The sequence below is a fragment of the Lipotes vexillifer genome, unplaced genomic scaffold, assembly GCF_000442215.2.
Source record: "Lipotes vexillifer unplaced genomic scaffold, Lipotes_vexillifer_v1.1 scaffold569, whole genome shotgun sequence".
In the NCBI taxonomy this organism is placed as follows: Eukaryota; Metazoa; Chordata; class Mammalia; order Artiodactyla; family Lipotidae; genus Lipotes; species Lipotes vexillifer.
In genome coordinates, this window is record NW_006795376.1 from 698,539 (window position 1) to 711,600 (window position 13,062).

Below are 13,062 nucleotides of genomic sequence, written 5' to 3' on the forward strand. Positions count from 1 at the left end.
AGAGAGAGCGGTGGAGTTATGGCGTACATGCCCAGAATAACAAACAGCCGAGTTGGCTCAGTGATTCACTTTGGACAGAGGAACATACATCCTCCATCATTTCTCTACAGAGGAAAAGAGATTGAGAAGCACCACTTGAGTGGTAACTTGATAAGTCAGTACGACATATTCAAACTTTAAAAAGGAAAGAAAGAAGAAAAAATAGAGGAAAAGTTTAAATACTTTTACTTTAAATGCCCAGTTGTTACACCAGGACAGTTTTTACCCAAATATTGGTACTACAGTTGATTTTAGATGATATAAGGATAAAACATTTTAAATTGTAACACATTAGTACTTATTTTGCTACTAAGTAATGAAAAAGTATATAATTAGTATATCAAACCTGTCATTTCATGCATATTGTTGCCTAAGATGAGGTTAAGCATAAAAATAAGTCAATTAAAAAGGTATGATAGGACTTCCCTGGTGGCGCAGTGGTTGAGAGTCCGCCTGCCCATGCAGGTGACACGGGTTCGTGCCCCGGTCCGGGAAGATTCCACATGCCGCGGAGCAGCTGGGCCCGTGAGCCGTGGCCGCTGGGCCTGCGCATCTGGAGCCTGTGCTCCGCAACGGGAGAGGCCACAGCAGTGAGAGGCCTGTATACCGCAAAAAAAAAAAAGCTATAATAAATAAGTGTATATGGGTGGTAGACAGCAAAAATTTGTGAAAGTGGTAGGGGGATGACTCAAGTGTGGGAAATGTTATACCTGTCTAAGTCAAAGCAGAGAAAAATGCTACATCTTTATTTTATAAAGATGAAGAGCAACAAAAATTTCACATTTCAAAACTAAGTTTCTCAATTTGTTGAACACTAGAGACTTCTGCTCATATATTTCTACCACTTGAAGTTGTTAGATCTGAGTTAATTTCCAAAACAACTGTCCAGTTTTTAAAAAATCAAATAGAAGAAAGCAAAATAACTAAACAACAGAAATTTATAATTACAATTTCAGCATCAATCCAATTACAGGTAATCTAATTTTCCAGCAACTGTATGTCATGATCAAAATATAACAGCAGCTCATATTTTCAACTTGATTACCTAAGTGGATATCATCCACCTAAATAGGCCAGAAAATAAAACCTTTTGAGTCAAAGACAAACAGAAAATCATTAAAAAATAAAAGTGCTTTGTCTATTGTATATATAGCTCATCTCTCCCATAGACGTTAAGATACAAGAATTTGCTTGGACAATAAAACCCATGGCATTTGTTAACTATGATTTTAAATCATTCCTGATACTTCTCCAAGTATCTCAAAAATTCTTCCAAAACTCTATTGCAAAACTCTATAATGCAAAAAATAAGCTTTAAAATGCCTGCTGTCAGATTATATTTTCTCTCCTTTACAATCTATTTATCATGAGACCACAGTTTTAGTTGAACTCTCTGCTTTATAATTTGAATAAGTACAGTTCTCCTGGATTTAAGCAAAATATATGAGACTGGACTTTTATGCTCCAAAATGTATTTTCTTAAGTTAACAGGATTTTTCTTCCTGGAGAAGGTACCATTTCTTAAAATAAAATAAAACAAAATAGAAACATTAGTCATTGAAATTCAACCTATTACAGGTTGGTTTTCTCAATGGCCCCGTGTGCTATTGTTCAGTTACAGAAATGATGCTTTCAAGATCTATAGGAAGTCAGCAAACTATAGTTCTGAATCCCTTATTTATTAGTTTACTGCTAATAAAGTAAACTTCAAAGTTCCTATGGGGTAAGAAAGCTCCTGATGTCAGATAATCACAGAGAAGGATCTGAAAGTATCCTTGAGGATCAGGTTTTATATACATATCTTCATCATAAATAAGGTCTCTAAGAAATATTCTTATCCACTAACTACAATAGTCTCTCTTTTTCTAGAATAGTATGACATAATAGTAAAAGATGCCAAGTGTTGAAAGTGTTGGTTTGAATTCCAGCTCTCTGTTCCTCATCTGTAGAAAAAGGATTATAATAGTACCTGCCTCATAAGGTTACTGTGAGGATTAAAGAGTAAATGCATACAAAGAACTTAGAAAAGTGTCTACCACGCAGTTTATTCAGTAAATTAGCTTTCATCATAAGCACTAGCCCATCACTCACTACCCTTGTACAAGCTGCCAAGGACTTGACTGGAATCACTATTCTCAAAGACCCATTTCCTTGGAAATACTCTGGGGAAATACTAACAGGAGGTTTTATTTAAGGCAGCCAACGTGCACCCAATGTATGATGATTAGACTAGACTATCCTGGAGTCTTTCTCAACTTTGAAATTAAATTAATAAAGGGTGCTATAAAAGGAGAGTGAGGGCTTCCTTGGTGGCGCGGTGGTTGAGAGTCCACCTGCCGAGGCAGGGGACGCGGGTTCGTGCCCCGGTCTGGGAAGATCCCACATGCCGCGGAGCGGCTGGGCCCGTGAGCCATGGCCCGTGAGCCTGCGCGTCCGGAGCCTGTGCTCTGCAACGGGAGAGGCCACAATAGTGAGAGGCCCGCGTACCGCAAAAAAAAAAAAAAAAAAAAGGAAAGTGAACGGGCTTTCCTTTAATTTCCTACACCTGACCATTCTTGGTCTCACATCCCCAGTATTGTGCTCCTTAGCAGGATAAAAGGATTACTTACCTTTTAAAAGTGGCAGGAGGGCTTCCCTGGTGGCGCAGTGGTTGAGAGTCCGCCTGCCGATGCAGGGGACGCGGGTTCGTGCCCCGGTCCGGGAAGATCCCACGTGCCGCGGAGCGGCTGGGCCCGTGAGCCATGGCCGCTGAGCCTGCGCGTCCGGAGCCTGTGCTCCGCAACGGGAGAGGCCACAACAGTGAGAGGCCCGCGTACCAAAAAAATAAAATAAAAGTCAGGAGATACTCAGGAAGATCTCCAAAACCAGACTGAAGACTACACAAACCAAGACCGCCGCCGTGGGAACGGAAACACCAGCCCACGTGCCGGAAGCCAGCTCGCGCCGATGGCAGCGCGCCACTCCGCGTCCTACCGCGCGGAGGCCCGACGGGTGTCACCGCGAGATGAGCTCGCTGAAATGGCCGCAGCCAGTCAAGGAAACTTGGAGGTGAATTTTGAGTCACTGGACCTTGCAGAACTTGCTAAAAAGCAGCCAGGGTGGTGCAAGCTGTCTGGGCAGGAATCTGGGCCTTCAGCTGAAAAGTATAGCCTGGCAACCCAGCTGTTAATTGGAGGTGCCACTGGATGGTGCACGGGTTTCATATTCCAGAAGGTTGAAAGGTTGGCTGCCACAGCTCTGGGAGGTGGATTTTTCCTGCTTCGGCTTGCAAAGCATACTGGCTACATCAAAGTGGACGGGCAGCGGGTAGAGAGGGATATGAAGAAAGCCAAGGAACAGCTGAAGATCCGCAAGAGCAACCAGATACCTACGGAGGTCAAAAGCAAACTAGAGGAGGTGGGGTCGTTTGTGAAGAAGAATGTTCTAGTGACTGGTGGATTTTTCAGAGGCTTTCTGCTTGGTATGGCATCCTAAAGAGGATGACTTCACTTCCTTTTTCCTGGTTTTTCCAGCCAGCAGCTTCTTCACTCCATCATAGGATAGCAAGTCTCTCCTCTTGGTCCTCTTCTCCCATGCCTTCCTCCCTGCCGTGGCGTATCTGAATGGCTTCTGTAGGCATCTGTTGGTACAAGTGGATAAAGGCCCCACCATGACCTTGACGGCAACGGAAGAGACAGTAGACATTAAATCTTCTCCCACCACACTCCCCCCTTGACTAATCTCTAGGTCAGCAAGAATATTCCTTTCTCTTCTATGTAAGATACCAGAACAGGGTACAAGATGGCCCTGAACAGGGTACCATGGAGCATGAGTGGATCCTCAAAGGTTGTCCCAAACTTGATTAGGAAAAGAAATAACAAGCATGTAAGATACCTTACTATGTTCTGCATGGAAAGGAACTGAATACATTTGCCTTTAAGCATGAAAGATTTGGGTATCTTGGTGTCTACTTTCTTTTGTAGTGGATTTTATGTTACAGAATGAGAATTACTTCTACTGGCTCTAATTATCCTGACAAAATGGTAGCATGTGCACTACAGTTGAAATATCTGAATACAGAATGAACTTGTCCTAAAGATACATATGCTGAGCTGAAGGTATTGTGTTTGGTGGGAAGGTCTTTAGGGAAACCAACCAATAGATACATTTAGGATGGTCAGACTTAGTGACTCATTTAGAGGCATTCAGGTGTTATCTAGGGATGTTTTCCACCATACAGGATAATGCATCTCATGATTGTTTCCAAAGGATTTATTTATGGCAAAATCAGTGACGTTAGGTGGAAGAGGGAAGAAGCTCTTGGATTTTTATTTAATAGAAAAGGTTTTAAGCTTTGAAATGTGAAATATTCTTTCCCTCTTGTCAAAACATCAGGGGTAGCCGTAGCTCCTCTCTGCCAATTCTACTATTTCTCTATCCAGTTAGTATGAAATATATAACATTTGAACCAGAGCTTTACCTCTTGTCAAAACATCAGGGGTAGCCGTAGCTCCTCTCTGCCAATTCTACTATTTCTCTATCCAGTTAGTATGAAATATATAACATTTGAACCAGAGTTTTTAAATGGTGGCATTCCAAGCATTAAGAATTGAGAACAGTAGCAACAGCACATGTGAAATAAATTATTTTCATTATCCAAGGTAATCTGCTGTCTCAGAGTGACCCCAACTCTTAGAATTTTTCTTTAAAAGTTTATAGATATACACATGCTTAGAAACTTAACACATTTTTCTGTAATGGCCTTCTATTGTACCATCTAGAATATCCACTGTAGGAAGGCAAGGCTTGTATCTTCACCATTATATACATGGAGCCAAGCACGTTATAGGTGCTTGGTATCTATTGAATATATGAATAATGAGCTCATAGAAAAGTATCTGGAAAAGGGACTGATTTGTGAGACTTTATGAGTTCTGAAAATTCAGAAAACTTGGAATTACTTCTTAAACTTGCAGGTGATCCCTTGCAAAATGTATGTTTTTAAGGCCTTCCTTTTAAAATGTTTGCCTTTTAACTTACCTTGTGAATGATGCATTGAATTTGGAAATTATAGCTACTAGTGGATGTGTGGAATTTTTTAGAATTCATCCATTTGCATTTTTCTCCTTATTATGTTATGGTAGTATTTAAAGGCAACATTAAGTTGTTTTGCTTGTAATATGTATGAATTATATACAAATCATAATGGTAAAAAAAAAAAAAGAAAAGACTGCGCCCATTTCTCAGGAACAAGCAGACCCACATTAGCCAAAATGTGAAAACCAGAAGGACTAAAAGGATTGAAATACCAGAGAATTTATTAATATAATACCTGACATCAGTAAGCTGAAGGACGATGTGTAGGAAACTTAACAGTCCTTGGTGAGTCATTATTCTTTAGTAAATGGGGATAAAAATATCTAATTTCAAAGATAACTCTGCAAGAGTGAATAAGCTACATCACTCCACATTTCTATACTGAATTTAGAAGCCATATGGAGGTTTGTTATTTAAATAAAAACAGTATTTAAAAATAACATTTCAGGGCTTCCCTGGTGGCGCAGTGGTTGAGAGTCCGCCTGCTGATGCAGGGGACACGGGTTCGTGCCCCGGTCCAGGAAGATCCCACATGCCGCAGAGCGGCTGAGCCCGTGAGCCATGGCCGCTGAGCCTGCGCGTCCAGAGCCTGTGCTCCGCAACGGGAGAGGCCACAACAGTGAGAGGCCCGTGTACCGCAAAAAATAAATAAATAAATAAATAAATAAATAAAATTTAAAAAAAATAAAAATACCATTTCAGATATTACTAGATCTTTATTAAAGTATCATCAGTACAAAGTACAGATGTGCTATGAAGTGAATTGTTTCCACCAGTATCTATTTCCTCTATTTTTTTTTAAATCTCTAGTCAAATATTACCTTCCACCTCAGATTCCTCAGAATCTTCCAATTATAATAACAAGGATATCCTAGAGTTTTCAACGTAGGGTTCGAGATGGGTCTACTCTGCTGCGTTCTAAGGATAGCAGAAATATATTATAGCAAGTTCTCATGGCTTTTTGCCCATTTATTGGAGTATAGAGTAAAGAAAGAAAATACTCTTTTCACACTTTGAAATGAGGACCTTTGCTCCATAGAGCTTTCCTTAGTATGTGAAAAGTTAAAATAGAGAAAATAAAGTGTTCTCATACTTTCTACATTGAAATAACAACAGAAATAAAAATTCTGTCCTGTTGGGGCATTTTCGAGTTTCCAGCCTTTGGTTCAGTTTAAAACATAATTTTGGTGCCAAGAGATTTCATGGTCCAGTGGAAGGGAGAGAATCAGAGCCCATCACTGGTTCTGGGTAATCTGGATAATCTTGGATGAGGTTTAAAGTATTCAATTGGATCTGGATTGGAATATAGGATTATGCAGCCAATATTTTGTTTAAAACCCATGTCTTTAAAATTAATTGTATAAATTCCCTTCTTATATTTCAGAAAAAAGTCCAGATCATGTAGCATAAGTGCTAGCTAGCTACAAACTGAAGTTCTCATCACGGCATTGTGTTGCCTGCACATCCCTCAGAAAATGAAGATGTTAAAGCTGCAATGATACTTGTAAATTACCCAGAGAAAACAGATAAAAACTGTGCTTTGTCCTCAAGTAGCTAAAAAATTCAAAACAAAGACTCACTTTCACCTCAAGTAGTAGGGCTAATTAGAGCCTAAAATAGGTTTGGCTTCAATTCTCTAGACAATCTACTGTGTGTTTATTTAGTCTGAAATTAGAAGCTTAAAAATAAATCAACTTTCAAGTAAAAGCTAAATGACTTTGAAAACCAACTTCCAGAAGTGTTAGACTTTAAAATGACCTCTTTGAGTGGCCTATGTGTAAATATATTTAATAAACATTGGTCTTATTTACTTTAGATTTGCACCTCAAAACTTAAAAATATTAATAAATTCAAAAGAAGCTTCCTAACCTGCCTATCACAAATTCACATTCTTGACAAATTACACACACACACACACACACACACACACACACACACACACACACACACACACACACACACACACACACACACACACACACACACACACATGCACGCACACATACTGTATGCCCCCATCTTTCTGCTTACCTTAGTCTCAGGGAAGCACTCATAACAATCTTCACTGTGTAGGACTGTCAATCTCAATTTTGTCTGCACTTTACAATCACCTGGGGAACTAAAGCTCTGGCTATACTGAGCACCAATTAAATCAAAGTCTCTATAGTTGGGACCCAGGCCTCACGTTTGTGAAACTCCCCAGGTGAATCCAATATACAGCCAACATTGAGAACCACTCTTGCAGGAGTTAGTTAGTTTTTCTACAGAATGCCTGAAAACCACCAAAAGCACCCAATTTTTTTCTTATCATTCTCACTCTCAGTTTTTCCCCTTTGGTTGGTTTATCCTCTCATATGCTTAACTGAATTCCATCACTCTGAGTGTAAAAAAGTCAGGAAAGAAAATAGTCCTACATCATTTCAATTTTTTAATTCACTTATTCAATCAATAAATATTTTCTATATATCTTCTACATAAGTCCAGGCTTTACAAGAACTTATTAAAGCAGCAGGCTTTCCCTGAGGGACCTCACAGCATAATAGGGAAGATGGTCAGGAGCAAAGTACATTCCAGTGTTGGTTGATGAGCGCTGAAGCTGAGGTACAGTGGGGACATAAAGAACTGTTTTCCTTGTAGGCATCAGGGACCGCATTGCAGAAAGACTGCATTTGAGTTAGTCAGGAAGGTGGAGCAGGTGGCCTAAGTAAACAGAGGGGGAAGTGGAGTGGCATTCCAGGCAGAGAGAAAATCTGCATAAAGGCATAGAAGCATGAACAAGTCCAGTGAGTCAGGAGCCTTAACTAGTTTGGTGTGGCTGGAGGGCAGTGGTGTGTGTGTGTGTGTGTGTGTGTGTGTGTGTGAGTAGGGGTGGAAATTGTGGTATCTAAGGTTGGAGGAGAAGGCAGGAGAAAGTGCCCCATGCGTCAAAGATGAATTGAGCCTGGAATTAGCCCATGATGTTACTATGTAAATTTATTATATGTTTTAAAAATTCCATTGACCTTTAGGAAACGGGATTACTGTAGAATATCTATCATCTTGATGAATATCTTGGAATACATTTTATTATTAAACCACGTGTTTGTGTGTATGAAATTAGAGCACTAGTGTGGAAAACAAAGAGCATACTTGACAATAAGAAATCAAGTAATTATTCTGATTTTAAATTTGCAATTGAATTAGAAGGTAGAAAGTGAGAAAGAAAATGAAGTCCTTTTAGACTTTGGATATTGGGTGACCTGGTTGTGATTATTGTCTTCAATCACAAATCACACACGGAGAAGACACAGGAGCACATTTGTAACATCTTCCTTAACATAAAGGATACGTGCGTATGGGTGGCTAAACTAGTAAAAGTTCTCTGTACTTCGATTTAGACTACCCTTATCATTTCCTCTTGTGTAAATCCCATCCCGCTCCAATGCCTGGTCCTCCAGCACTTTCCTGAATCCCTACCCCTTCACATGTCCCATGTACAACCTCTCCCTGGACTCTACAAGCATCCATTTATCTGTATCTCTCTCTGCCTCTTATAAATGACAAATCCATGTGTTTGATTCTTCCTTTAGAACAGGATCTGTACCTACTTTTTAAAAATAGACATTTATTAAGTGCCTAGTACCATTCACATACATCATCTCATTTAAACCCTCCAGCAGCCAGTACTGTAACTTAGAAGCTATTTTCCAAACACTCAGGTGAGGAAATCAGAGTTCAAAAAGTTAAATGGCTTTCCCCAGATTATACAAGTAACAAGTATATGAAGCATCTGAGTCAAATTTGGAAACAGGCTCTCTTATCCCATCTACTATGCACCCATTATTCTTACTGAAAGAGTCCAGCATCATGTTTTGTAGAGAATAGGTACACAATACACATGTGTTTAATAAATAGCTTCTATGTTGCTTTTCTTATATGAGTGTATGTCTAAATGTGCATAAGCACACCCATACTCATATTCTGTGTAGATGTAGACAGGTGCACAGACAATTCCCAATTACAAACTCGATATGTCCCAAATATTGGATAGTTAAGTGAGTTGTGAGAGATGCAAAATACTTTTTCTACAGAAACAATTTCATACAAAGAAGGTAAGGCATCACACGGACCCTCTACATGCCTTCTGAACACACAAAGTATCAGAACACAAGTAGCCACCATATACATAATGTCTCATTTGAAAATATATTCTTAGTTTTGTTTTCTCCTGAGCCAGGAACTGGGACTTCTCATCATCCGATCTCCCCAGCTTGAGAGGATGTGAGGATGAGAACCTTTCCAGATGTGTAGATGCTCCAGATGTATTACAGACCATAAATGCATGCTGAAAAAAACCCATAAATACATGCCACAAAATGCATATGACACACAGACATCTGTCATGTAAGCTCCAAGAGGACAGAGATTCTGGTTTTGTTCACTGATGGATCCCAAACCCTTAGAACAGTACCTAGCACATAATAGGCACTTAATAAATATTTTTAAATTAAAAAAATGAATACTTTATAGACCTTGTTAGCAGCTTCCTCCCTTTTCATACCACCGAAAATTAGCTGTGGTAATTTCCAAATGAAGTCTTAAAACAATGAAAGGTCATTCTTCTGGTTCACACTAGAATTAGAGCCCAAAAGTGTTCAGATCAACTCATGGCCACACATAATCTTGGAATTCACAATTTCACAGTGAATGGATAAGAGACAAAAAGCTAAACAAGATCCATTAATGTGGCTGTGAGAATGGAAAACTGGACCCAGAAGACAAATTTTTAAATGAGTTTATTTGCTCTAGTTGAGAGCTGACCACATGTATTCAAACTATAAGTTGTCTTTGCACAGAGGTGGCTGACTGAGTTTTGTCTCTAGTGGAGAGAGGACACAAAGTTCTAGAGAGAAATTGCCAGATGAGAATACAAAAGATTGATTTAAGTTGGATAGAAAGATATGTTTTGGTATAGAAAACATGGTCTTATAGAGATTTAAGTTACCAAGGTAAATTCCAGAATTTTAAGAACAGCAGAAATGCTCCTTTTTGAATTGTTCAGATACTACATAAGGTAGAGGCAGGGGCTGGAGGAGGCGATCTCTTAGGCCATTCACCAACCCATGAAACTAGGAATGAGGCCAAATTTTAAGGAAACCTCATACAGCTTTGTTCTTGTTTCCCTGTGAAAACTGTATATTTGTGGTATCTTATCAATATAGAGATCCGAAATTATTTCTCCAGGGAACAAATAACATTTCACTAAGTTCCTGGGGCAACAGGAAGTGAATACACATAAAAACAATTACCAGATTGAAAAGCCATTCCCCTAACCTCTTGTAAATCTTAAGTACTACTTATAATGAGAATGTTCTTACAATTCTCTAAAATGATGTATTATTTACCTACTGGGGAAAAAATTAACTGGACATAAAAATAGACTTCCAATTAAAGAACTCTCACTTATTCTTTTGGTATCTCATCATTTGTTACTCTATAGTTGTAAAGATAATAGTATAAAATACAACAATGTCATCAAGATAGACTCCCAGCATGCTTCTGTACCCAGAGCTGTCTGTAGTGGGGTTTGCGACTTTGGGAAAATCACAGTGAAGAAAAGTACCTTCTCTCCCATGCTTTTGGATTAAAATAAATTCAAGAAAACTGACATAATAAAAAGAGCACTGGATTTGGAATCAGAAGTCTAGGGTTCAAGCTGAGGTTCCATAACACAAAAGCAGTATGATTTGGGGTGAGTTACAACCTCTCTAAACTTTACTTTCTTTATCTGCAAAATAAAGGTAATAGTAACTATAATAAAAAAGTTATTGCCATCACTTTCAAATGGATGTGTGAATGCACATAGCAGAGAGGGTACTCAATGTTGTTTGAGTGTTGCTACAAATTAGTCATTTTCTTACTTCACTATAAAAACTACAACCTCCTGCAGTAACAAAAGCAGAGAAAAGCAATAGCAACCTGCAGTGATTTTGTGGAAGTTCATTAGTGATGGGGTTGCAGAAGGTGTCAGTCTAGCAGCCAAAATATATGAACAAGTTCATGGATCCCAAGATCCATGTCTATACCCAGTGCCTTCCTGAGCCATCACCTGTCCATCTGATCCAAGGCAGTCTGAGGTCCAGGAAGCACCAACTGGTTGATTCCATCCCTAGAAACAGCTCTGAACAACCAAGGTGGGGGACAACCAAGGGGGATGCCACTCTTCAGCCTTCTGGTATAACTCGTCAATCTTCAAATACATGACCCAAGCCCCATTCCTAGTACTATGAGATTCTGGTGTTTTCTTTAGAATTTCTAAGGCATGAGATGAGGGATGCATTCATGTTTTCCATCGCAGCTCGCTCAGAATTTCTGCTCCCAACTCACCTCCCTGTACTCTGCTCCCCGTCTCCCTTCTTGAAGCTGTGCTCTCCCCTCTAGTCTGATTCTCACTAGAATGGACATGGTCTCTTCTCTTACTGCCCTTTAAGAATCTCTAACACAAAAGTATTTTGCATAACAGACTTGACCAAAAGTTTGGGGATAGTAAGAATAATGACAACCCAGAGCTTAAAATATCTGCATATTGCATACTGAATTTCAGATGTGACTTTTCCTCAAAATGTATTTGTCTCTCCTCGATCCACAGAAATTTCTCACTGACTAAAAAAGCTGGGTCCTAGTCTACGGACGGTTTACTTCTTAGACCTTTTTCTCCTTTCATCTTTTCCGGAGCCAACAGCATAGAAGCTCTACATTCCTGCCATTTTAGAGCAGTTGATATTCTGTTTCATGCTTTCCCATCTAGACTGACACAAGGGCCTTTGGCCTACTTTTCATAGTCAGTGGAGCCATTAAGGTATTTTCTTAGGAAAAAAAAAAAAAAAATCTCCCTGAGGGGAATTCTCCTGGAACAAACAACTTAAACAAAAGCAAGGCTTAAAAAAAAATGTTTCTTCTTACTTCATATGATTTAGGGTAATAATGTCCTATTACCAGATTTAGGTAGAAGGGACACACTTATCAGGCATGTCTCACAAGGGGAAACATCACTGGCAGGAAGGAGGAGTAGCAAGGTCAGAGGTAAATGTTTTCTTTAGCTTTTGTTTTTCACAGAAGAGATGTTCTCCAAGGTTTTCCATCACCTCAATATACTACAAAACTTCAGATTATAAAGAGCTCATAATCTAAACCCAATCTAGGCAAAAAAGAGTGCTATAGATCCCAGAAAATGGAAGGAGCCACCAAGTGTCCCCTAGATGGTAATGTCCATCTAGACCCAGAATCCAATGGCTCAAAACTCCACATGTCTAGAAGCCAATGTGGAGAGCGAGAAGGAAGTGATCAATAAGGAAAGGTGTGGGGAACTCATTTTATTTCCTACCCTATCAGGAGTCCTGATACAGGAAAAGGAAAGGTTCCACTCCAGTGTAGGAGTTGCCAGGAAACTTGCCTTCATGGAATATTCCTAAACCTTGACAGATATATGCAGAGAAAATGTGATCAGTCTCTCAACCCTAAAAATCTGGCCCCTTGTTTTTATATCCACCATCAACTTCCTAGTCCAAGTTTTTATGAACTTTCTCCTGGAGTTCTGCAATCATCTTCTATCTAATCTACCTGCATCCAAACCGGCCTCCCTCCCATCTGTTTTCCAAACTGTAGCCTGTGTGATCGTTCCAAACCTTAACTATGATCATTTCAGCCCGCACCCCTACCCCCATGCTACAAACAATTGCTTTAAAACTTCAGAGACTTAGCATACCTCTCAGGGATAAAGACAAATCACTATAACATGGGGTACAAGTCCATGGTTGGTCTAGCTTCACCTACCTCTCAAGCCTCGTGCCACCATGCTCCCCTCTGGTCTTTTCAGGCTACAGAGGCCCTTCTTCAGCTCCTCTGATTCATGGCACTTCAGCCAGCGACAGGTTTCCCTGCTGAGAACACTCTTCCCTCCCTCTTTCC

At 39.7% G+C, this 13,062-nt stretch overlaps 1 pseudogene; it reads left to right on the forward strand.

Moving 5' to 3' along the window:
* Positions 1-3,513, forward strand: part of LOC103076330 (FUN14 domain-containing protein 2 pseudogene) — a 4,845-nt pseudogene extending 1,332 nt beyond the window's left edge.
* Positions 3,514-13,062: the final 9,549 nt, after the last annotated feature.